The sequence below is a fragment of the Macaca fascicularis genome, chromosome 14, assembly GCF_037993035.2.
Source record: "Macaca fascicularis isolate 582-1 chromosome 14, T2T-MFA8v1.1".
Classification (NCBI taxonomy): Eukaryota; Metazoa; Chordata; class Mammalia; order Primates; family Cercopithecidae; genus Macaca; species Macaca fascicularis.
Window position 1 is genome coordinate 26,246,727 of NC_088388.1, and position 25,650 is coordinate 26,272,376.

The 25,650-nt window shown below is 37.7% G+C and overlaps 1 long non-coding RNA gene across 1 annotated transcript in view; it reads left to right on the forward strand.

Annotated features, from left to right (window-relative positions):
- LOC123568777 (uncharacterized) overlaps positions 1–13,531 on the forward strand; it is a 486,926-nt gene extending 473,395 nt beyond the window's left edge. The window contains exons 6-7 of the long non-coding RNA XR_010581240.2: positions 11,612–11,653; positions 13,044–13,531. This is a non-coding gene — a long non-coding RNA (uncharacterized lncRNA). The remainder of the gene's footprint in view (positions 1–11,611; positions 11,654–13,043) is intronic.
- The last annotated feature ends 12,119 nt before the right edge of the window (positions 13,532–25,650 follow it).

Consider the following 25,650-nt stretch of genomic DNA (forward strand, 5'->3'; position numbering starts at 1 on the left):
ATTTAATTTTTACTTCATTTTTTCCACTTGAGAATTCACTCTGCACTTCTTCAACTACCTTGTCAATATCCTTACTTTCTTTTATTGTTTTCTGACACACCCCGCTCACAAAATTTCAATCCATGATCAAATGTCATCTTAATCTTTTCTAGATCTCATTATTCTCCAAAACTATTAGATTTAAGCATAGATTCTTACATCTTTAAAAGAAAAAGTCTTATGTTCACAACCTCCTCATATATCTAGTAACTGCGTTAACTTTCTTCCTTCCTTTAATAGCCACACTTTCTATCTCTACGTGTTTATTTGGTATAATACACATTGCAAAAGATAGAAGATAGATAGATAGTAGGTATCTATGCCATATATATATATATATATATATATATATATGCTTGTGTCTATATGTGTGTATGTGAATATATGTGTGTGTATATATATGTGTGTGTATGTATACTTGCAGATTTTTTATAATTAGCTATTTACTCTTCCAAGGCAACAATGAAGACTTACTTAAGTTTGCTTCTTCAACATCTAAAATAATGCTTGAAACATAGAAAGTACCTAATAAACATTGTTGCATGAGTTAATACCTGATTTAATAAATATGTGTTGATGCAATACAATCAGTTTGTGGCTATTGTTTTTCATCATTTTATATGTAGAATTATATTTTTTAATACTTTTTTCTATTACTTATCTTTCTTTGAGTTTAATATTGAAGTACTGAGATAACTAAAATGTTCCTTAAGGACTCTATTAATTTGACATAGTTTGAATGATCATCTGTTGTTCTTTTTTTTAATGGTCTCTAGAGACTTGACAAATCCATCTTGTTCAAGTGTAATTGTGGTATCACTGGCTTTACTTCAGGCATTCTCACTCAGCACTATACTACTACTATGAAAAGCATAAGAAAAGTCCAAGGGCCGGGCACGGTGGCTCACGCCTGTAATCCCAGCACTTTGGGAGGCCGAGGCGGGCGGATCACGAGATCAGGAGACGGAGACCATCCTGGCTAACACGGTGAAACCCCGACTATACTAAAAACACAAAAAATTAGTCGGGCATGGTGGTGGGCACCTGTAGTCCCAGCTACTCCAGAAGCTGAGGCAGGAGAATGGTGTGAACCCAGGAGTTGGAGCTTGCAGTGAGCCGAGATAGCACCATTGCCCTTCAGCCTGGGTAACAGAGCACGACTCCGTCTCAAAAAAAAAAAAAAAAAAAAAAAAAAAGAAAAGTCCAATTAGGGTTCACGTATCCTAGAGGGAAACAAAGCCTTTTTAATTCCAAATGTTCTGCTTCTAGGACTAAAAAGTAGAAACCAGTTATTATTTTCAACAGTTACCAGTATTAATCATTTTCCCTTAAAATGATTCTCCTTTACCTACCCATGAAGCCAAAATACTACTGTAATGTTCATAGAATTTCAGTGGTCCACCCTCTCCTCTATTTGAATGAAGCTCTATTTGTATGGCCCTATGTGAGAAATACCCCTGTGAATAGAATAACATATTTCCTTCAGGATCTCATGGATTTATGAAGACTCAAAAATAAAACAGTAATTCCCTAATGCACTTTCAGCCAAGCCAAACTGTTCTGAGCAACCTGTGCTCTTTCACACCTGGTTATGTTTACACTTGGTATTGTTCCTCCTTGAAATATTTCCAAGGAGTTCCCCTGCACTACTCAGTTATTTCCACCTGTCCTTCACAGTTCAACTGAGATATTAACTCTTCAGAGCAACCTTTACTGCTACTCCGCCTAACAGAGTTTAGTCTTTTTTATCTGAACATCACTGACACTTTGTTCTACATTTACAACATCATCGTGGTATAAGTATTAGTAAATTAGTGTTTTATTTTTGAGTCATCATGAATCTGTGAGATCCTGAAGGATATATGTTATTCTATTCACAGTTGTATTTTTTGCATAGGGCCACACAAATAGGAACCCTACTGAGAAATGAAACCATTAGTCTATACTCAGCCTGGACACCAGTATTTAAAATCTTACTGCCTAAATCAACCTGACTTTGCTATTACACTGTCATTATTAACATGACTTTATTTTCCTGAAAGCCTCCTGCCCAGGCAAATGGCTTGATTGTTCATTATAGGAACATGCTGAAAAGTACATACATTCTTCAATAGAAAACATTAACAGTTTGTGCCCTAAAATTGTTTTTGAAGCAAAAATCTTCTACCTTGAAATCTTGCTCTTGTTTCCACCAAGAGAAGCTATCATGATCCTTTCCAATCCCAATCAAGTCTTTATATTAAAATACTTGCCTTAAACCAAATGTCCAATTCTCAATAAATTTCTGCCTTTCCATGCAACCTTGAGGAAATTGTCAAAGTTATGCAGAGGTGGTGATCTCTTTCTCTAGTGATAATAGACTCAGATTTATCTTATCAACAGATTGTTACTTAGTTGAATTAAACTGAATATCACATTTGTTGCCTAAAAATGTGGGTTAAGTAAAACTCCAGATTCTTTGTAATATAGCGTATTAAAATTTAGGTTGATAAAATTTTATGTTTCAGGTCCATAGATTTAGATCATTTGTAAACAAGATCTAATCAATGATATTGTATACATAACTAGTATTCGTTGGCAGAAGCTCTGATATGGCCACAAGTTAATAGTAGGAAAACAATTATTAGATACCAACTGAGTGTCAGGTGGCCTTGTGCTTTGTACAAGCTAACTGCTTTTGCTTAGATTTTGAAGATTTCTGTTTATTTAAATCAAACTTTTAAATCATTTTAGACTCTTTCTCTATAGTGTTTCCAATTTGGGTTAAATGGTTAACATGCATTTTAAATGTGATCAGACTCAACACTGATTCATTATCTGGCTCAATGGTTCATTGGTTCACTCACTCACTATATAGCCAGAAGCATTATCACAGATCCAGCCTGCATTTGTCACCAGGAGCAAACTACCATACAAAGGTAATGTCCACATCAGCCTCATATCTTTAAGCCAGGATGATTCCCCCATGTATCAAGCACCTGATATTAGAAATGAGCCATCAGAACACACCATTATTTGTCATATGAACACTCTCACACACCCTCTTTTTATCTCTATTTGTCCAAGTCTGCATGTATCTTTCACTTCTGATCAGCAAACAAGATAAAAAAGGATTATGTAAAAAGCAATTTCTTCTGAAGGAGCTATCTGGGAAAATTCATGGAAGAGGTGGAGTTTGAACTGACCCATGAATATGAAATTCTCTAATTTCTACCTTTATGTACCTTTGCTTTGCTTGTATCTTGTCTCTCCGCTTCTGGCTTTGTACTTATCTGTTCAAGCTTGAGTTTGACCTGTCAGCTTTCTCTATACAGAATGTTAGTCACTTTGACCTAAACCTGGTGATTTAATTCTTAGCTCTTGCCTACCTGCACATGTTGGATTGTCTTTTAGTTAGAAAAAGAAATAGGAAATCATACACTCATGTAAACTATGTAATTGAGCATATGCAATGCTATAGAGTAAGGAGGGGGAGGACAGTGGCATTTTCTCCTCATTTTCTGTTCCTAGTCCCTACAACAAATGATCTCTTGATACAGGTCTTCTACTCCTTAAGATAGACAAGATTGATGAAAGACTGGAAATGACTTTGCCTGGACTATGATTCAGCGACAGTGTCCCTCTGGCAAGACTATTGGCCAGGTACTGCCAAAGGTCTTGAAGAGGATTGGGTTTTAGGGCATCATCCACATAGGATATATTAAGCCAACAAGGTAGCCTTGTGGCTTAATCAGACCTCGGCTCTCTTATGGTGCTCTTCATTCTATTATTCAGGATCAAACGCAGTGGCTGATCCTCACTTACTCCTCTTCTTAAGGTTGTTATGCTAGGAGCATCACCTAACACTACAACGGCACAATTCAGTGACAAAATCAGAGAAGGTGGGTCTACTCCTAATTGTTATAAGCTCAAATGTTTTACCTTGTTTAAGAAGTGCAAATATAATAATAAGAAATATTAGCCAAGTGTCAGCCATATTATAAATAGCAATAAGGAATAATTTTTAGGTTGGGGGTGGTGACTCACACCTGTAATCCTAGCAATTTGGGAAGCCAAGGTGGGCCAATTGCCTGAGCTCAGGAGTTCTTAACTAGCCTGGGCAACACAGTAAAACCCCATCTCTACTAAAAATACAAAAAAATTAGCTGGGTGGGTGGCATGCAACTGTAGTCCCAGCTACTTAGGAGGCTGAGACAGGAGAATCGCTTGAGCCGATCATGGCCACTGCATTCCAGCCTGGGTGACAGAGTGAGACTCCATCTCCAAAAGTAATAGTAAAAATAATTTTTAATTTACTTATCCATAGGAGTGCATATAAAGCACTCAGTATGGTTTTTATCCTACATTATTTTTCAAAATTACTATATTTTGTTGCACTTCAGTCACATTTAATAAATCAGGAATTTAAATTCTAAGATAATATGTGACTTTTACAAGTTCAAACAGAAAACCATAACAGAAATTTGATTCAGGGTTTTGGCCAGGCACGGTGGCTCACACCTGTAATCCCAGCACTTTGGTAGGCCAAGGTGGGCAGATCACGAGGTCAGGAGATCGAGACCATCCTGGCTAACACAGTGAAACCCTGTCTCTACTAAAAATACAAAAAATTTGCCAGGTGTGGTGGTGGGCACCTGTATTTCCAGCTACTCGGGAGGCTGAGGCAGGAGAATGGCATGAACCTGGGAGGCGGAGCTTGCAGTGAGCCAAGATAGGGCCACTGCAGTCCAGCCTGGGGGACAGAGTGACACTCCCATCTCAAAAAAAAAAAAAAGAAAAGAAAAGAAAAAAGAAATTTGAATTAGGTTTTTAAAACCCCTGGGTACTTCTAGAGCCCTGGAGGCATTATTAAAATATGGACTATTTGTGCTCAAAGATCAACATCTGCATTCATGCCTTGTCTTTCATTTAATATACTTAAAAATGTAATGTTCAAAGTTCTCAAAAGCATTTATAATTTCATCTGAAATTGCTAGACATCTCATAAAACAAAACCCGAAAAGCATTAATATGCTCAGTATATTCATTCTTTGCCTTTAAGGGATCTGGTCTGTATTTAAAGGCTGAATTATTTATTATAGCTTTGCTGTTTAGAATCAGTATTTTTTTTTTCAAAATCACTCTTATAAGCTGTTCTTGGTTAGATGTGGAAATATTCAGGGCTACACTATACCTTTCACTATTAACCACCCTGATTGACAGATCAAAGGATTTAGATGGTCTTGAACTAACAATAAGTTTATTTAGGCAAACGTCGAAAGTCCAAATGGTTAGAAAATGCGTATATGTTCCTTGAATAGATTTTTACAAAATAAATCAGATAAGTGCCAAGTCTGTCACCTGTAGGAACATAATGTTATTTCTCTCTCTGAATTAAATTATGGTAAAAATCCTAAGAGACAAAACAAAATCTGCATGATTTTGCAGAAACATCCCCAATAATAGAATTAATGGGATCCAGGTGCATAATCTTCATATAAATTAAGGACTGGGTCTGTGGCTTTTGAAGGAAAAAAAAAAAAAAGAAGAAAAAGAAGTAAAAGTTTGCCATCAGAATGGCCTGGCCTTCGATCACCCTGAATGCATCAAAAGTGTATTGCCTGTTCACACAACGTCCACTGTGAGATGGAGTGACTTCCTGGAGCAACTCCCCTCCATGCAGAAACTCATTGCTCCAGGTTCGTATGCTCTGGTTTTGTAGCTGTACTCTTTGGAATGTGGTGGCTCCTATGTGAAACTTAGCAAGGAAAGAGAACATTGAAATTTCTCACGTCTACATTTAAATCAAAAAGTGACCCACATCAGTCACTTCTGTTCACAACACAGAAATAATAACATGACCCTACCTAACTGCAAAAGACGTGGAGAATGGTAATCTCCCATGTACCTGAAGAGAGAGAAGCCAGTAGGGTCTCTCCAGCCCCAGTTTTATGGCCAAGGAGCACTTATATAACCTCTAAGAGCCTCTGTTTACTCATTTATAAAATGGGAATTTTAGAAACTACTCCATTAGTTTGTTGTGAGTTTGAATTAAATGAATATATGCAAATATCTAGCCTGTGGCCTAGCACACAGCAAAAATTTTTTAAATGATTCTCTTCTTCCTGTTTTTCTTCCCCTCAACAACTCTGTAACAATTCATTAATTTATATATTTCAAAACGATGTTCCCACTGTGCTGTTCCTATGACTTTATCTCATTTTTTCTCATTTGTATTTTTAAATTTTTAAAGCATTTTGAAAAGTGCTTTCAAATTAAAACAACCTATATTTTTCCAAGGAAAACACAAATAAAATTACTAAATAATTTAATAAGACATTTTAAAATACTGTTTCAATGAGTCGTATATTTTATTTTTGGATTACAAATATAAATATTGTATTTTCATAAAACTGTAGATTCAGCTGGAGACTTTGGTTATTCCTCTTTGGTCTAGCTGAGTTCTTGGGTAAAATATTAAGGCAAGTGGCATTTACTTTGTGATTATTCTGTCTTCCTAAACACTAATAAATCACTACCAGGAGAGTTTATTTTCTTGTATTTCCCCCTTAATAGCTTGTTTTTTGTGGGGTTTTTTTTCCTAATACTTGGTATATCCCATTATCTGTGGTGATAGAAGGCCCTTCTCAAGGATTCTCTAAACTGCTCACGAATTTAACAAGAACTAAAGAGAAGTGTTATCTGTTAAACCCTTACCGCATGCCAAATTATGCTTATAATTTTACATAAGCTAAGTTATTAGCCATCATATAAATAGGGTATTAGTGTCATTTTAGAAATGAAAAAATGGACATAAAAGGAAGTTTAAATAACATGGTTGTATTATATGGCCCATGAATGCAGATAGAACGTTTGATTTCAGGATAAATTCTATGCTGTGTATACCATACCACAGTTTGTGTTTGCTAATTGGCCTTGCCCAAAGGAAAAATAAACTTTCTTCCGTCTTCATGGCAGGAGATAGTTTTACAACTGGGAGAGAGACTTTCACCCAAATTATGTTTTTACCTTCCCACAGAGACTGGGAGATAGAGCCGCTATCTGCCTTGATAATTACCTTTCAAAGGGATTGCTCTTATGTCCTTGCAAAAGACATTACTGGGTTGTAAAACTAGCAAGAGGTTTTTATAAAAGATTCACACCTCAAGGGGCAAAGAATTTACAAGTTTCCTAAAGTAAATGGTCTAAGAAAAGGGAGAAGAGGGTCCTTGTTGGCTAGGTCATCTGTATTCTGTAAGAGTCGGGGTAAGAGGAAAACCTGCGGAATGGAGACAGAAAAAACCCCTCTAAAAATCAGTAAGCTGAAGGAAATGTGAAGGCCGTCCTGGTCAACACCATGCTAAGAATTTTACTACAGCTCTTGCTTAAAAGTAGAAAAGATAGCGAATCACAGCCCCCAAACAAGCCCTATTATCCCAAGAAAACTTTCTCCATTTCTGTGTAGTAGCTAACACCTAAATTCCTGGATTTAGCAGCAGTGACCATTTGGGTTATCAACAAGCAGCAGAGAATAATGGAGTCGGAACAGGCTGTTTAGGGAAAGCTTTTCCCTGGGAAATCTTAGTGAAGAAAGCACCAGTTAAAATCTGGGATGCCAGTTTGTATGGTGCAGGGGCTTATTGGACTACAAAGAGGAAATAATGGATTCAAAATCTAAAGTCAAATCAAGCTGATAGCCGTTCTTGTTCCTTTCTCTAGCAATTTTGCAACCACCACAAATTTTGTGACATCAAGCAACATGTTTTATTTTCCTCATGGGTTAGAAATTCAGACAGGACAGAGCAGGAATGGCTTACTTCTGCCCCATGAGACTAGGGTCTGAGCTGGAAAGACAATGAATTGGACTCAAGAACCCACTTCCGAAATGACTTCTTTGCTTACATGTCTGTACCCTGATGGGAAAGCTAGAAGGCTGGTCTCAGCCAAAATTGTCAGTAAGAATACCTCTATGTGGCCTCTCTGGTGTAGTATCTACAGGGTAGTTGAACCCTTTTACATGGCAGCTAAGTGCTCCTATGAGCTTACTCAAGGGAAGTTGTATCCTCTTTTGTGATCTAGCATTTGCATTCCCACATAGTGACATTTCCAATATTCTTCATTGGCTCACTCAATGAGAGGCTCAACCAGAATCAAGAGGAGGAGACATAGATCTTCCACACATAGAGTGTGCAAGAATTTGCAGTTGTGTTTTAAGCTATCCCAATTCTTAAAGAAGTAAAACTGAGAAGTAAAAAAATTTTAGGCCGGGCGCGGTGGCTCAAGCCTGTAATCCCAGCACTTTGGGAGGCCGAGATGGGCGGATCACGAGGTCAGGAGATCGAGACCATCCTGGCTAACACGGTGAAACCCCGTCTCTACTAAAAATACAAAAAACTAGCCGGGCGAGGTGGCGGGCGCCTGTAGTCCCAGCTACTCAGGAGGCTGAGGCAGGACAATGGCGTAAACCCGGGGGGCGGAGCTTGCAGTGAGCTGAGATCCGGCCACTGCACTGCAGCCTGGGCAACAGAGCGAGACTCCGTCTCAAAAAAAAAAAAAAAATTTTTTTAAACTGAAGAAACTCTAAAATTGAAGAGCAGGAGATACTTCATTGAAAATGTTGATATGTATTATGTCACAAAGTAGAGTCTAAAAGGGGCTTAAGAATGGGATAAGAGGCCGGGCGCGGTGGCTCAAGCCTGTAATCCCAGCACTTTGGGAGGCCGAGATGGGCGGATCACGAGGTCAGGATATCAAGACCATCCTGGCTAACATGGTGAAACCCCATCTCTACTAAAAAATACGAAAAACTAGCCAGGCAAGGTGGCGGGCACCTGTAGTCCCAGCTACTCGGGAGGCTGAGGCAGGAGAATGGCGTAAACCCGGGAGGCGGAGCTTGCAGTGAGCCGAGATTGCGCCACTGCACTCCAGCCTGGGCAACAGAGAGAGACTCATCTCAAAAAAAAAAAAAAAAAAAAGAATGGGATAAGAAACCATGAAGCCCACTAGTGTTTCTTTGTTTCTTTGCTGCAGCAAAAACCTTTGGAGGTCTTAAACCTTGATCTCTAGGCATTGGGAGCTCTTGTTTTTATATAGTGGTGACATTGGTGATATCCTTTGGAAAGGTTTCGGAGAACAAAGGTTTTAATCTTGGCCTTGGGCAAGATATTTAACCTTTCGGAGATGTTATTTCCTCATCTTTTAAAAGGGCATGAGGAAATCTCCCTGAAAGTGTTGCTGTACATTTAAAATAACATCTTTATGTAAGACTGAGCACTGTGCTGGATGCATAATACACCAAAAACAGAAGAATTCCCTCATGGCATATATATATATATATCCGGGTTTGTCTTATGTCAGTTGACAAAATGAACATAGGCTTAGAAATAAGAGAAGATAATACCTTTCCATGGGGGGATGGTACAGATTTTCTAGGTTTGGTGGGGTGGATGGGAAATCATTTAATGGTTTTGAATTATGAAGGTGAATTAGAATTTCCTGGAAAATTTGTAAAATAATATTCATAAAGCTTCATCTTAGACCTACTGAATCTAAAAGTCATCTTGACTTGCCAATACTCTGTATTTTTAATTAGCTCCTCAGCTGATAATAATACAACCAGGCTGTTTGGCAGCAGTCTGAGGATGACCACGAAATACGTTACACGATGTTATAAAAGCTCATCTGGGCTCCAGTCACACACGAACTCTTTTTTTCCCACAAAGTATCATTGTGATCAATCCTTAAACGAAGTGTTAAATAACATTAGTCAACTCATGATAAATAAATAATGTAAATAATTTTCACCATTCTGATTTTGTTTTTAGTTAACAAGAAAATCTAAAACAACTTTTGTTTATGTTTGATAAATATCCTGGCAATTTGCCTGCCTACACTCAATATTTCAAATATGCATATGTAGGAATTTAAAAATTATTCCACAGCATTTTAACAGTTGAATTATTTTAAATATGCTCATAAAAGCCATTGAGATGTGCTCTTAATACATACTATTGACTTAGAGGTTGCCCTTGTTCAAACGATTATTGTTATTTTTTTCCTGAAAATTTCCGATTGTCTGGTCAATTATTTAACCACATTGGCATTCCTCCAATTTTCTTACATTGCAGAACACATGTCCAGTTTTGGTTTCTTTGGAAATCCTCAACAAAAATAGTTTTTCTGCCAAGTCTACCTGTCAATAGTAAAAATTATCCCCTATTCTTACAAAGTCAACAAGCCATAAATTATAGAGAATTATCAGATCTCTGAAAATGTGTTGAATGTTTGTCTTCCCCAAATTCATACACTGAAACCTAATTCCAATGTATTAGGTGGGGCTTTTGGGGGGTGATTAGGTAATGAGAGCTGTGACCTTGTGAATGGGATTAGTGTCTGTGTAGTATGTTTTGCATTGCTATGAAGGAATACCTGAGGCTGGGTAATTTATAAAGAAAAGAGGTTTATCTTGTCTCACAGCTCTACAGACTGTACAAGAAACATGGAACCAGCATCTGTGTCTGATGAAGGCCTTAGGAATCTTCCACTCATGGAGAAAGGTGAAGGGGAGGCAGGTGTGTCACATAGTGAGAGAGGGAGCAAGAGAAAAGGAGCAAGAGAGAAGGGAGATACCAGACTCTTTTAACAATGAGATCTCATGCTATTTCATTACCATGAAGAGGCACTAAGCCACTCATGAGGGATCTGCCCCCATGACCCAAACACTTCCCACCAGGTCCCACCTCCACCATTGGGGATCACATTTCAACGTGAGATTTGGAGGGACTAAACATCCAAACTATATCAGTGCCCTTGTAAAAGAGACGCTTGAGAGCTAACGAGCTCCATCTATTATATAAGAACTCAATGAGAAGATGAGTTTTATAAACCAAAAGATGACCCTCATCCAACACTGAATCTGATCTTTTGATCTTGGACTTTCCAGCCTCCAGAACTGTGAGAAAAAAAAATTCCTATTGTTTAGAAGCCACCCAGTGTATGATAATTTTTGTTATAGAAGCTTTAACAGATTATGACAATATGCCTCTCCATATCAACATAAAGAAAATCTGAGAATGGAAATTATTGTCAATACTTGGGAAGGCAAACAATTAAATAAGATTTTTCCCATAAATCTAAAACTTCTAAAGACACAAGATTAAAGAATTTTTTAATGCAAATATGTGTACATACAGAAGAAAATGCTTTTTGCAGACTTTCACATGACCATAGAGTCTATTTTGGAAAATAAAAGTGTATTGAGTCATTCAGGCTTATATTATTTTTTCAAAAGCCTTATACTAGAAGAAAATTTCCTAAATTTTTAATCAAAGCACTTTTTGTAACAGTAGTTTAGAACTATTACACCCCAAGATACTGGATAGACAGATAAATGTGCACTCACATATCAAATTAAATAAAATAGATTACATAAAGCCCCTAGTGCCAGATATCAATGGGAACAGATATTTAGCTAGTCATTATTACTCTATTAATCTACTTGTTCATTTAGGTAAACTGCTAGATACATGCGGCATCAGGCTTGTTTTAGAAATAAAATCAATCTTGAATTCACTTGCTTTACCTTCTTTTACAGGAAGACAAAACAAAACTTCTGGAATGCCTCTTCATCTGTCCTGTATCCTTGACAGAATTCCTGTTTAGTGGTTTTCACATTTAAGAACAGATCCAATTTTGTCAAATAAATTCTTACATGGAACTCCAATCCATGAATTAGAACCAAAGTTAGTATAAGTCATTTCAAGTTTAATAGGTTTAGTTGTTATTTCTTAATTTTGTCTTTCATGGCACAGTGTTGAGAAATCCTTCATTTACACAGACAAAAAATTGCTTTTTTTTTTTTTTTTTTTTTTTTTTTTTTTTTTTTTTTTTGAGATGGAGTCTCACTCTGTCGCCCAGGCTGGAGTGCAGTGCCGCTATCTCGGCTCAATGCAAGCTCCGCCTCCCGGGTTCACGCCATTCTCCGGCCTCAGCCTCCTGAGTAGCTGGGACTACAGGTGCCCACCACCATGCCCGGTTAATTTTTTGTATTTTTAGTAGAGACAGGGTTTCACCGTGTTAGCCAGGATGGTCTCGATCTCCTGACCTCGTGATCCGCCCGCCTCGGCCTCCCAAAGTGCTGGGATTACAGGCCTGAGTCACCGCGTCTGGCCCCAACTGATTTTTAACTATTTCTGTGTGCTATCTTCCTACATTTTCCAATTAAATTCTGATAGCTTGACAAGTAGTGATTTCTAGTTTTCAAAATTATATCACTAACTTACCGATATATTCAACTAGTGCTTGCTTTCAATGATTGGTTAATATGGGATCTGAAAAGGTTCCTATGCCAACATAAATGTTCATTAAGAATTTTTCAAAAATGTCAAAAAAAAAAAAACCCCCATCTCGGTTTCAACTATGAAATAACAATTTAATATTTCAAAACGTCATATTTATTTTTCCTTGCCATTAAAATCAAACTTTGGCTTCAATTTTAAGGCTGGCATTCTATATACACTTAAAAGTAGGTAATTTTGTGAGTGTGAATTGGACTTACTTAGATTACTAACATTAGCAGCGAAATATACAACCTGTTTCCACATCTGGAGTTTAAGTATTAACACTGTAAAATATTATCTGAAATTCTCATATTTTAAACTGTCATATGGACAATACAACAGATTCCACTATAAAAATAATTTTTAAATCACTGCAAGTAGGATTACATGTAACGCTGAATGAAATGCAGTTAAAACATAAAACAAAATTATAACTAGTGTAGTGTTTGCTGACAGTATTTGCCTAGCAAATTTCCTTAATCAGGGATCTTTTTAATGAAACACAATGATGGTTCATACATAATAAAAGTCTCATACGTGCTTTTTTACTTCCATTGTTTTCAAATTTTTAATACAGCTTTCATTACACTTTTGACACCTTACTTGATAGAATATTTTTAAACACAAATGCTTAAACATTGTAAATATTTATCTTAATTTTTATGAATACCTGAAAAATGAGAACAGTAACATCTGAAGCCTCTTCCACCTGAATTATGAAGATGTCAAGCATTCTCAGCCTCAAATTAATGTATCAAGTACATTGCATTTGTATCTTTGTGTTCTTTCCTAGCTTCTTAAAAAACTGTGCTAATTATGTTTTCAAAAATTGTTGTTTTTCTAACATATTGGTTACAATATCAATATATGTGACTTAATAAAATAGTCTCTGAGAACATGTGCTTTTCTGTATGTATTAGGTATCGGCTTGCTTTTAACAGTATTGTAAGTTTTTATAATCATATTTAAATTGTGTTTATCTAAAATATTTATGAACATTGAATTTATGGTGAACAAAGAATTCTTTCAAATTGCATGTGGTTATGTTTCAAATATGTGAAATTTTTGAATACTTTATTAAAATTTTACTGTAATAGAACACATTAAATATCTGAGTAATTTTTATCTTCATAGAATGTAAAACCCAATAAAAATAAGTTGTGTCACATTCTCAATTTCAAGTGATCTATGTATGAGTTAACACTTTTTTTATTTCATTGACTTTTATCATTGTGGTTGGTATCAGGGAATTGCCTGGTACTAATATTTGACATTTCATTTTTGAGCCTGATCAAATCTCTTCATATACAGGGTATCTTGTCTGTTGGCTTGATTTCCTGTCTTTTATTATGGAACGATTACTAATTTCAAGGGTAGTTATTTTATCTCACTAGAAATGATCATAGGTTTTGCATGTGTGTGTAGGTGTATGTGTGTGCATAGAGCAAAAAAAGCACTACAAAACCTTAAAGGGCTGAATTTTAAAAATATATTGTTATTGGCACAAACAATCTGCATTTTCCCTGTTATGTTATTTTCATTCTAAAACTGTTTTTCTATGTTGAGAACTTACTCCAGCAGAAACAACTGAATATTTCCTGAGACGTTTTATGCATAGTGACATTAAGATTTGAATGAAAATCTAAAGAATGGATCTCCTTTGTAAATACAGAGAGAATTAGAGTAAGTAATTAAAATAAGGAAAATAATTCACATAACTATTTAGAGGAAGAATGGAGTGCATTGTGTTGGGTCAGAGGTGTCAGATGTTGCAGGTGTGGTGAAGAGAAGACTAGCCTGAAGAGAAGACTATAATGAAAACTTTGGTGGAACAGTGACAGAGGAAAACGGTGGAGCTGGATTACTGAGAACTCTGCCTTCTTGGAGGAGTTTGGATTTTAACGTCCTGTTAGGACATTGGCAGCTGAGGGCCCTTGAAGGATTTGTGGTACAGAGTTGATAAGCATAAATTAAGGCCTTAAAAATATTAGTTTGGTTTAGAAGAAATAATTCATTTTGGGTAGCAATGTGGATTCTGGAAGAAAAACAAAGTCAGAGGTAGGACAACAATATCTTGACTAGACTAGGGTGTTGGCACAGGGAAAATAAAGAAGCAAAATAGTGAGAGTTGTTTTTGTTTGTTTTCAGAGAGTCTCCCTCTGTCACCCAGGCTGGAGTGCAGTGGCCGTGGTCTCTGCTCACTGCAACCTCCGCCTTCCAGGTTCAAGTGATTCTTCTGCCTTGGCCTCCCGAGTAGCTGGGAGTACAGGCGTGCACCACCACACCTGGCTAATTTTTGTATTTTTAGTACAGACGGAGTTTCACCATATTAGCCAGGCTAGTCTTGAACTCCTGACCTCGTGATCTGCCGGCTTCAGCCTCCCAAAGTGCTGGGATTATAGGCATGAGCCACCGAGCCAGGCCGAGAGGCATTTTCTTAGATTTGCCTTATTAAAAACATTTCAGCCTATTTTCACATGACATTTCAATGCCTTTCAGGATTAAGGACATTTTCGTTTCTGTAAACAACAAGAAGAATTTTTTTTTTTTTTAGTGTGCAATACAGACAATGGGGACATATGCACCGGTTTCATCAACGTGGGCAAATACACTGCTCACAATCCGTGTGATCAACAAAGATACCAGGAAACGGTCATCACCAGTGTCTATGTCTCAGTTCATACTTGCACAGGATGCGTTCAAAACCTACCTTCTTCCTTCCCTACCTGAAAGGAACACCATTAAAACTTTGGGTCAGAAGGAAACAATGAGCTATCAACTTACCACAGGCAGCTTTTGACAGCTTTTCCATTTGTATATGCATTTCAATCAATTTTAAATCAGAGAGACAAAGCAAATCTCCTTCAGCTTTCAATTTGCCTCTGCAGTGATGGGTGCCCTGTCTGATGTTTACAGTTCACAGTCTCTTAATAATGGATGATTTTAGCACCTTGCTTCTTTCTGTATATTTTTATAATGCTTTCAGCAATTTCATTAGTGCTGCTTTTTAAGATGACAATTTGACTAAAATGAAAGGCTCACGAAGCAGTTTGAAGCATAAGAAAAAAGGAAATTAACTTTGGGAAAAACTGATTTTTTTAAAAATTCTACTTCTTTCTGACATCTTCATTTATTTTCACCTAAAATGTCAGGTAATTTATCCAGGCCTTTTCAGTTTTCTGCAGTCATTCTATAGAAGTTACATTCTCTGGCACATTTGCCATGAGTAAAGCTATTCCTCTTCAACCTGTACATGCCCATTCACAAAACGCCACTTGATCAAATAACTCTACCCTTTTGGTTTACCCCAAATGACTTTTACTTGGATTTATCTATTTCACTATCCTAATATTACTGCTATTCTATAAAATTAATTAAAAGTGCATCTGAGCCCTATTGCCATGTTTTTGTTTGTTTCATTTAGGTTGACATTGTCAAGTATCTTATCAAGGCTACTTTGTCAGTAAAAAAAAAAAAAAAAAAAAAAAAAAAATGTATTTAAAGTAGTCTCCTTCTACACCCCATGAGACATAGTAAGGTATAACGGGTTAATTTTTTTTTTCAAGTGAAGAATCATTTCTTATTTTAAAAATATATGTTGGGCCAGGTACAGTGGCTCACTCCTGTAATCCCAGTATTTTGGGAGGCCGAGGTGGGTGGATTGCCTGAGCTTAGGCGTTTGAGACCAGCCTGGGCAACATGGTAAAACCCCATCTCCACTAAAATACAGAAAGCTAGCCAGGTGTGGCGGTGTATGCCTGTAATCCCAGCTACTTGGGAAGCTGAGGCAGGAGAATTTCTTGAACCCGGGAGGCGGAGGTTGCAGTTAGCCAAGATTGCACCACTGAACTCCAGCCTGGGTGACAGAGCAAGACGCCGTCTCAAAAAAATATATCTCTATCTCTATCTATCTATCTATCTATCTATCTATCTATCTATCTATCTATCTATCTATCTATCCATCCATCCATCCATCCATCCATCCATCCATCCATCCATCCATCCATCTATCTATCCATCCATCTATCTATCTATCTATGTTAAAGGTGTATCTCTCTGCTCCTCAACCAAAGCTTTGGCACTTGCCAAATATTCAGCCTGGAAAATAAATGAGATTATGGAGGGAAAAAAAAAAACTTAAAAGAAACATCAGTTAGGCCGGGCGCGGTGGCTCAAGCCTGTAATCCCAGCACTTTGGGAGGCCGAGACGGGTGGATCACGAGGTCAGGAGATCGAGACCATCCTGGATAACACGGTGAAACCCCGTCTCTACTAAGAAATAAAAAAAAAAAAAAAAACTAGCCGGGCGAGGTGGCGGGCGCCTGTAGTCCCAGCTACTCGGGAGGCTGAGGCCGGAGAATGGCGTGAACCCGGGAGGCGGAGCTTGCAGTGAGCTGAGATCCGGCCACTGCACTCCAGCCTGGGCTACAGAGCGAGGCTCCGTCTCAAAAAAAAAAAAAAAAAAAAGAAACATCAGTTAACCAATTGGCTTGTCATCTCTTAAAAATATCTCCTATCGAAATAGGAACACTTTTACACTGTTGGTGGGACTGTAAACTAGTTCAACCAGTGTGGAAGACAGTGTGGCAATTCCTCAAGGATCTAGAACTAGAAATACCATTTGACCCAACCATCCCATTACTGGGTATATACCCAAAGGATTATAAATCATGCTGCTATAAAGACACATGCACACGTATGTTTATTGCGGCACTATTCACAATACCAAAGACTTGGAACCAACCCAAATGTCCATAAATGACAGACTGGATTAAGAAAATGTGGCACATATACACCATGGAATACTATGCAGCTATAAAAAAGGATGAGTTCATGTCCTTTGTAGGGACATGGATGAAGCTGGAAACCATCATTCTTAGCAAACTATCGCAAGGACAGAAAACCAAACACCGCATGTTCTCATTCACAGGTGGGAACTGAACAATGAGATCACTTGGATACAGGGTGGGGAACATCACACCCCGGGGTCCTATTGTGGGGAGGGGGTAGAGGGGAGGGATAGCATTAGGAGATATACCTAATGTAAATGACGAGTTAATGGGTGTAGCACACCAACATGGCACATGTATACATATGTAACAAACCTGCACATTGTGCACATGTACCCTAGAACTTAAAGAATAATTACAAAAAAAGTAAAACAAACAAAAAATCTCTCCTGTCAGTGTCGTTGGTAACATGGTGACCAAAATGGAAAGAGGCAGATGACTATGAATCAGTAAATAATAACATAACATTTGGATACATAAGTAGTCACAAGCATATATTGGGAAAATTATAATGGTAAGAAAAGCACTTATTATTTATTTACTTTTTTAAAAATCTAATTAGAACTCCTTTGCAGAGATGAGACCACACTTAGAAGTGGTGTGCCATTCTTGCAGTGAGCCAAGATCATGCCACTTCACTCCAGTCTGGGCGCAGAGCGACACTCTGTCTCAAAAAAGAAAATAAATAAATAAATAAATAAATAAATAAATAAAAATAAATAAATAAAGTGGTGTACCATTTTTGGGTGTCAACTTTAGTTAAATCATTTTTTAATTTCACATAATGAAATATCTTTGAAATATAAGTTGGGAAAACAAAGGAATTTATTGGCTCTTATATGAGCCCCCAGGGCTTAAACTGATTTAAATGCAGTTCTGCCTAGGAGGTCAACAATATCACATGGTATCTTTCTCTCTAGGAGTTGACTCCATGAATCTCTCTTTATCCTTATTTTTTACACAGTTTGTCTTCATGTGGCAGTGAGGCAGAAAAATAGGGTCTGAAGGCAGGGAACATAAGGCTGATCCACACTTCAGGTATGAGAAGAAATATCCTCTCCATAGGGCATACACCGAGTAAATGACTTTGCACCTTTACTTCGTCCTCTTCATTTACGTAGGGCATATACCAAGTAGTAGAGTATTTAAACTCACAAGAACTCTATAACAGGGTCCTTGAGCCTCTATGCTCGGGGCTGCTCCCACACTGTGGAGTGTACTTTCATTTTCAAAAAATCACTTCATTATTTTCTTGCTTTGTTTGTGCATTTTGTTCAATTTCTTTCTTTTTTTTTTTTTTTTTGTGATGGAGTCTCACTCTGTCGCCCAGGCTGGAGTGCAATGGCATGATCTTGGCTCGCTGCAACTTCCGCCTCTCAGGTTCAAGCAATTCTCCTGCCTCAGCCTCCCAAGTAGCTGGCATTACAGGCACCCGCCAGCATGCCTGGCTAATTTTTGTATTTTTAAGAGAGATGGGGTTTCACCATATTAGCCAGGCTGGTCTCGAACTCCTGACATTGTGATCTGCCTGCCTCGGCCTCCCAAAGTGCTGAGATAACAGGCGTGAGCCGCTGCACCTGGCCACATTTTGTTCAATTCTTTGTCCAAGACATCAAGAACCTGGACACCCTCTACCATTAACAGCAGGACAGTTACCAGATATTCATATTCTTCTAGCTTAGCTATTCCAGGGAAACCTCAATGGCCCTGCTTGGATGGATTACCATAGACAGTGAAGAGGATCCTCTTTTTGAGGCAGCTTGCACCTTCAAAATTTTATGATAACTTCCTAGATTGGTTACTCCTCCAGAGCCTGAAGAAGATAAGGAAAATATGATGGTCAAATAAAACTAGAGCTTCTACAGTCTGCAGGACTCTGACAAACACACAGTATATGCATGGGTGTGCATTTTTGGTAATGTGAGAGAACTGATAAGACCACATACAGAAATAACCCAGGGAAAGAACAAAATTTAAATGAATATAATGGCTGTCTTCAAATATGCAACCATTGAATACGTATTTATAAACTGTAACACAACAGACTCAACGCCAGATGCAAAGAATATAATTCCACAAAAAGAAAAAGAAATAATCATTGCCATTTTGAAGGACCTACGACATGAAGTATTACACTTATTTTTCATAGTTCTCATGGTACAATTAAAAAGCAATGACTGTAAGAGATAGGGAGATAGATTTATTGGGAAATATATTCCAACAGTAACAGTTCTCCCCAGTCATATAATATATGACATTTTTCTGGTCCTCCTTCAAAAGCTATTAATTACTTGTTTATTATTCTATTTTGTGACTTCTCCCTAAGGCTCAATATGCATTCACCAGAAAACCTACATTCATGTTTTTCTTTTTTTTTTTACTTGTTAACCTTATACTGTCTTACAGTTTAAAACTTACCTGAATGTTGACTTAAATTTAGACTCCATGTTTCCCAGTTACCTATAGAATGTCTCCATTCAGATACTTTTACCTAAGTGCCATTGTGAAGGAATTAAAGTGTGCTTTCTTCTCTGCTTCTGTCTCCTAACATTCTTCTTTCATCAATGGCACCATATTAACTCACATTCAAAACACTTATGATCATTTTAATCATGTCTAAAATTTGTTATTTCTCAATAAGTAGAGAAAAACCACGGATAATTTACACAGTTGTGATCCCTACACTTAGCAAAGCTCCAGAACCAATGGAAGGCTTCCTAAATGACTGCCTTCTCTTTCATGTACCAGACTCTCAATTAAATGTGTTAATTTCAGCCTAAATGACAGATTTTTATAATAATAAGTTATGGTTATTTAAATAATTGCTTATTTTTCTAATACTATATCTCATGGAAGGAGGCTTTGAATAAACATCAGTGAATACATTATTCTAAATTAATTTATTTATTTATGAGACGGAGTCTTGCTCTGTTGCCCAGACTGGAGTTCAGTGGCGCGATCTCAGCTCACTGCAAGCTCTGCCTCCTGGGTTCACGCCATTCTCCTGCCTCAGCCTCCCGAGTAGCTGGGACTACAGGCACCCGCCACCATGCCCGGATAATATTTTTGTATTTTTTGTAGAGACAGGCTTTCACCATGTTAGCCAGGATGGTCTCGATCTCCTGACCTCGTGATCCACCCACCTTAGCCTCCCCAAGTGCTGGGATTACAGACGTGAGCCACCGCGCCCAGCCGATTCTAAATTTATAAGAATTAATAACACATACATAATCATTCTGGAACAACTACCCTATCTTAAGGCTGCCTCTTTAGCTTGATTGGCGTTGAATTGATGACAAATGGTCAAATCCCTAGATTAACTCATGGTGGAACTTTACAGAATACCAGGTGGCTTATTCTGATGGAGAGCTTTCCCCAACATCCTCATCTTCATTGATGCATCTTGGCATATGTCTCAGATTCGCTGTAATGGTGGTCTTGAATTGTTATCCTACCTTGAAGATTAATGTGAACTTATATCGTATTTGGTCTACATGCAAAGGTTGTTCTTTTTTTTTTTTTTTTTGAAAAGCTTTGTTTCCAGTGGCTTCAGCATTGACCTTGAATCTCTCAGATACTCACTTGTTAATTATATGGACTCTAAATTCTAAATAGTTCTGATTCATTTTATTGAATGAAATGAAATGAATGTACCTCCTTCCTTATTATTTTCTTATTACAAACCATAGGCATTGTATGCATGCAAATTACAAATAGCTTACTCATCTTTTTAAAAATTAAAACATATAATACTTTTTCTGGAATCAAACTTAAATCTAGGGTTTGTCAACCTTGGCAGCACCTGAGAATTGTTGAGAAATCCCTTTAATAACAGTATAATAGAAATGATGTTGATGATGATGACAATTATGATAGTTAATTCTCACTGAGGGCTTTGTATGTGCCAGGCCAGGCTAGATGCTTTGTATGAATTAAATCATTGACTCTTTACAAGGACTCTATTGGATAGGTTATTATCTCATTATAAAGATGAGGAGACTGATATAGGAAAGAGATTAATTAAGCTGTTCAATGTCACAAAACTAATAAGTAGAAGAATTGAGATTGAAACCCAGGCAATTCACCTCCAGATTCAATCCATTGTCTCAAATACTCAGTAGTAACTCTGCAAAGGATACGTAAAACTTTTATATTTGGACAAGAATCTTAGATTGCCGTGGCAACACAGAAATTACGAGAAGGAGATGGGCTTCAAAGTTTGTTTTGTCTGAATCTAAAGTCTGGGGTCTTACTCACTACATGATATTTTAAATGAATGTAGTAGTAACATTCTGGGCAATTCAGAAAAATACAAAAATCACAATTGAGGAAGGTTAAAAATATAACTTAAAAAATGAATGCATAGTAGTTTGGAAATTGTTAAATTACTTTTTCTATACTATTTTTTCCAAAACAACAATGCATTATTGATTTTTTTTATTGTTCCCATTAATATTATCTTATTATGAGAAGTTTTAGTGTACTGAATCTGTTATTTCTTTATATACATATATATGATTAAAAGTACTGTAAAAGGGCCAGGCACGGTGGCTCACGCCTGTAATTCCAGCACTTTGGGAGGCCAAGGCTGTTGGATCACGAGGTCAGGAGATCGAGACCACGAGACCATCCTGGCTGACACGGTGAAACCCCATCTGTACTGAAAATATCAAAAAATTAGTCAGGCGTGGTAGTGGGCACCTGTAGTCCCAGCTACTCAGGAGGCTGAGGCAGGAGAATGGTGTGAACTCGAGAAAAAGAGCTTGCAGTGAGCTGAGATCACGCCACTGCACTCCAGCTGGGGCAACAGAGCAAGACTCCATTTCAAAAAAAAAAAAAAGTACTGAATGTAAAAATTACTAGTGATGTGGGATAGAAAAGACTCCCAAGTCATGCCAAATGCTCTAAGAATGACAATCTGGAGGAGTGCGCCAACAAGGCAACATTCGCATTTGGTATCATCTTCCCCCATGTACTTCTACTAAGGGCTTCCTCCATAATTCCCTAATTGCTATGTGTTTTTAGGTTAAGAAAAAATAAAACATTTTATAGGGACAAATCACATTGATATTTTGTGCCTACATATTATCTCTTAACCATGGCTTAAAGTTTTAGTAAAAAATGGCCACCCAAAGATGTCAAGTCCTAGTTTCTGGAATGTGTCAATGTTATGTGGATAAATGGACTTTGCAGGTATAAGTTAATGAAGAATCTTGAGATGAGGAGAATACTCTGGATTATTTAGAAAAAGGTGGTTTGAAGAAGCAGGAAAAAGATGTAGTGATGTGATCTTAAGCTAAGAAACGCCAGAAACCACCAAAAGCTGAAAGAGGTAGGAAGAGAATGTCTCCTGAAGCGTCACTAGGGAGTATGGTTGTATGGACACCTGGATTTTGAATCACTAGCCTCCACAACTGTGACAGACAAATTTCTGTTATTTTAAGCCACCAAGTTTGTGATAATTTGTTACAGTAGCCTCAAGGACTAATGTTGTGGGTTAGATATCACTTAAACGGCTGAAGGGAGTGGGAGAAAGGAAGAAAAGCAGAGGGCAGCAAAGGTGAATAGTCAAATTGATGTTCAAATGGAACTCTGTATAACTAGTTTGATTAGGACCCAAAATAACAGGTGAAAATTTCCCCCACATCCATATGAAGTGCTATTCACCAGTAATACTTGACAAGGATGGGGTTGAAAACCAAAAGATAGAAGGGGAAATGAATTCTGATGATTGAAACAAAAACTTTATAAATGGCATGGAAGATGTAGGGCATACATTTATTGTATAGAATAGATATGTGTATTAGTCCGTTTTCATGCTACTGATGAAGATATACCTGAGAATGGGAATTTACAAAAGAGAGAAGTTTATTGGACTTACAGTTCCACATGGTTGGGGAGGCCTCACAATCGTGGTGGAAGGCCAGGAGGAGCAAGTCACATCTTACGTGGATGTCAGCAGGCAAAGAGAGCTTGTGCAGGGAGACTCCAGTTTTTAAAACCATATCTCATGAGACCCATTTACTATCACAAGAACAGCATGGAAAAGATGCCCCCCCTTGATTCAGTTATCTCCCATGGGGTCCCTCCCACAACACATGGGAATTATGGGAGCTACAGGATAAGATTTGGGTGGAGACACAGAGCCAAGCCACATCAGTATGGATGGACAGTGGCAAAAATTATCAAGGTTTGATGTTTTTTTTCTTTTAACACCAGCATATCCCACTTGTTTCACATGTTAATTACAATGATAGTAAGTGGGGGATATTAACCCACCATCTTGCCAGCAATGCTCAGTGTAATCGTTCTGTCAATAAGTGATTGCTCCAAGAAAGGTGATATTTGTATGACACTGAGGTTCTGTGTGAGGTCTTTCTGCTATCCTCTCATGAGCTGATGTAGACCAGAGCTGTGAAATTCTGCAGCAGTGGAGGGCACTGGCTTATAAGAATCCAAACTAAATTCTTTCTACCCTTCCCTTCTACTCTTTCATAATCCTTAGGCTCGAGGTAGGTATCTTTCTGTTACTTTCTAACTCACTCCCTATACATCTAGCTCTCTTCCCTTTCTTCCCTCTTTCTTTAATACTGTATACAAAGAAAAACTGTAGCAGTTCACCAAGAAGGCCTTAACATTCCCCTCAGCTCAACTACATTTTAGAGAGGCTTCTTTCTAAATTTAGGCCCCTACTACCATTTCCTAGTGTATTTTCTTTAGAAAAGTTTAAATTGCAAATTCTTTCTCTACCATGTTAAGATGAAAATCTTTTTTTTTTTTTTTTTTTTTTTTTTTGAGACGGAGTCTCACTCTGTAGCCCAGGCTGAGTGCAGTGGCATGATCTCGGCTCACTGTGACCTCCGCCTCTCGGGTTCTTGCCATTCTCCTGCCTCAGCCTCCAGAGTAACTGGGACTACAGGCACCCGCCACCACGCCTGGCTAATTTTTTGTATTTTCAGTAGAGATGGGGTTTCACCGTGTTAGCCAGGATAGTGTCAATCTCCTGACCTCGTGATCTGCCTGCCTCAGCTTCCCAAAGTGCTGGGATTACAGGCGTGAGCCACCGCTCGCAGCCAAGATGGAAATCTTTTTAAAAGCCTCTTGCCAGTTTTACAAGCCAAAACTGTGTTCTAAAGACCTGGGAATGTAATTTTAAAGACCCTTTAAAATGTAATCATCAAGGCAGATAGCACTCCTATTTCCAGTTTCAGGGGAGGAAGGAAAGGTAGGACCCTAACCTGGGTATATGCTTCTTTCCCCAGTTTAAAACTACCTCCTGCAATGAAGATAAGGGAAGTTTTACTTTTCATCTAGGGAAGGCCAATTAGATGGCATAAGATTCCCCAACCCCCAAAGAGTTTTAAGCTCTTTAAAACTCTCCAGATGTTTGTTTTAGGAGAAGGGAATTCAGACTGAATTCTGTTTTTTCTCCCCTATTGCAGTAACTTTGAATAAAGAGTCCCTTCCCTTTTGAACATAGTCTGTTAAATGTTTTACTTTGATATAATAAAGAAAAAAGCCAAGTAATTGACCCTGTTTGTTTTTTTTGTAAGTGGAATTATTTTATAATGATCAGGAAGGAAAATAGAAGAAGCTGGAGGTATCATTAATAATTTTAAAAGTTACTGAGCATAAATATTGTCATATTTTCTTCACAGTTCCAATTAGGGTTTTATTCATATATTGGCTTTTAAAAGATAGTTTTTATTTTTGGTAGGGACACAATTTCTATTTATATAATTTTTTGCTTATTTATTTTTAAAAAAGCCAACTCAGAGTAGTTGCTATAAAATGTCCGTTAATCATTCAACATTAACCACACTTTTTATTTCTCAATGGCAGCCCTGCTTAGTAGGGAACAGTGATAGATTTTTAAAAAGCTGGAGGCCGGGAGTGGTAGTCACGCCTGTAATCCCAGCACTTTGGGAGGCTGAGGCGGGCGGATCACAAGGTCAGGAGTTCGAGACCAGCCTGGCCAATATGGTGAAACGCCATCTCTACTGAAAGTACAAAAATGAGCCGGGTGTGGTGGCAGGCACCTGTAATCCCAGCTACTTGGGAGGTTGAAACAGGAGAATCACTTGAGAATCGCTTCCGGGTGTGGTGGCAGGCACCTGTAATCCCAGCTACTTGGGAGGTTGAAACAGGAGAATCACTTGAGAATCGCTTGACCCGGGAGGCGGAGGTTGCAGTGAGCTGAGATTGCACCACTGCACTCCAGCCTGGGTGACAGAGCAAGACTCCATCTCAAAAAAAAAAAAAAAAAAACAAGCTGGAGATGACTTTATCATCTTTTAAGAATAGCAGAGAATGCCAAATATATGAATTAATATTTCACATAATAAAGTGTATACATTTTTCAGGTTTGGTGGAGGCACTGTTTGTATCTATTGATCTTTGTCCCATTTTAGCATTTTTTAAAAGAAGTACATTTAAAAGTATATGCATAGATAGAATAAGTGAACTGTATTCATGGAAAAGACATTAGAGATAATGTAGTCTCA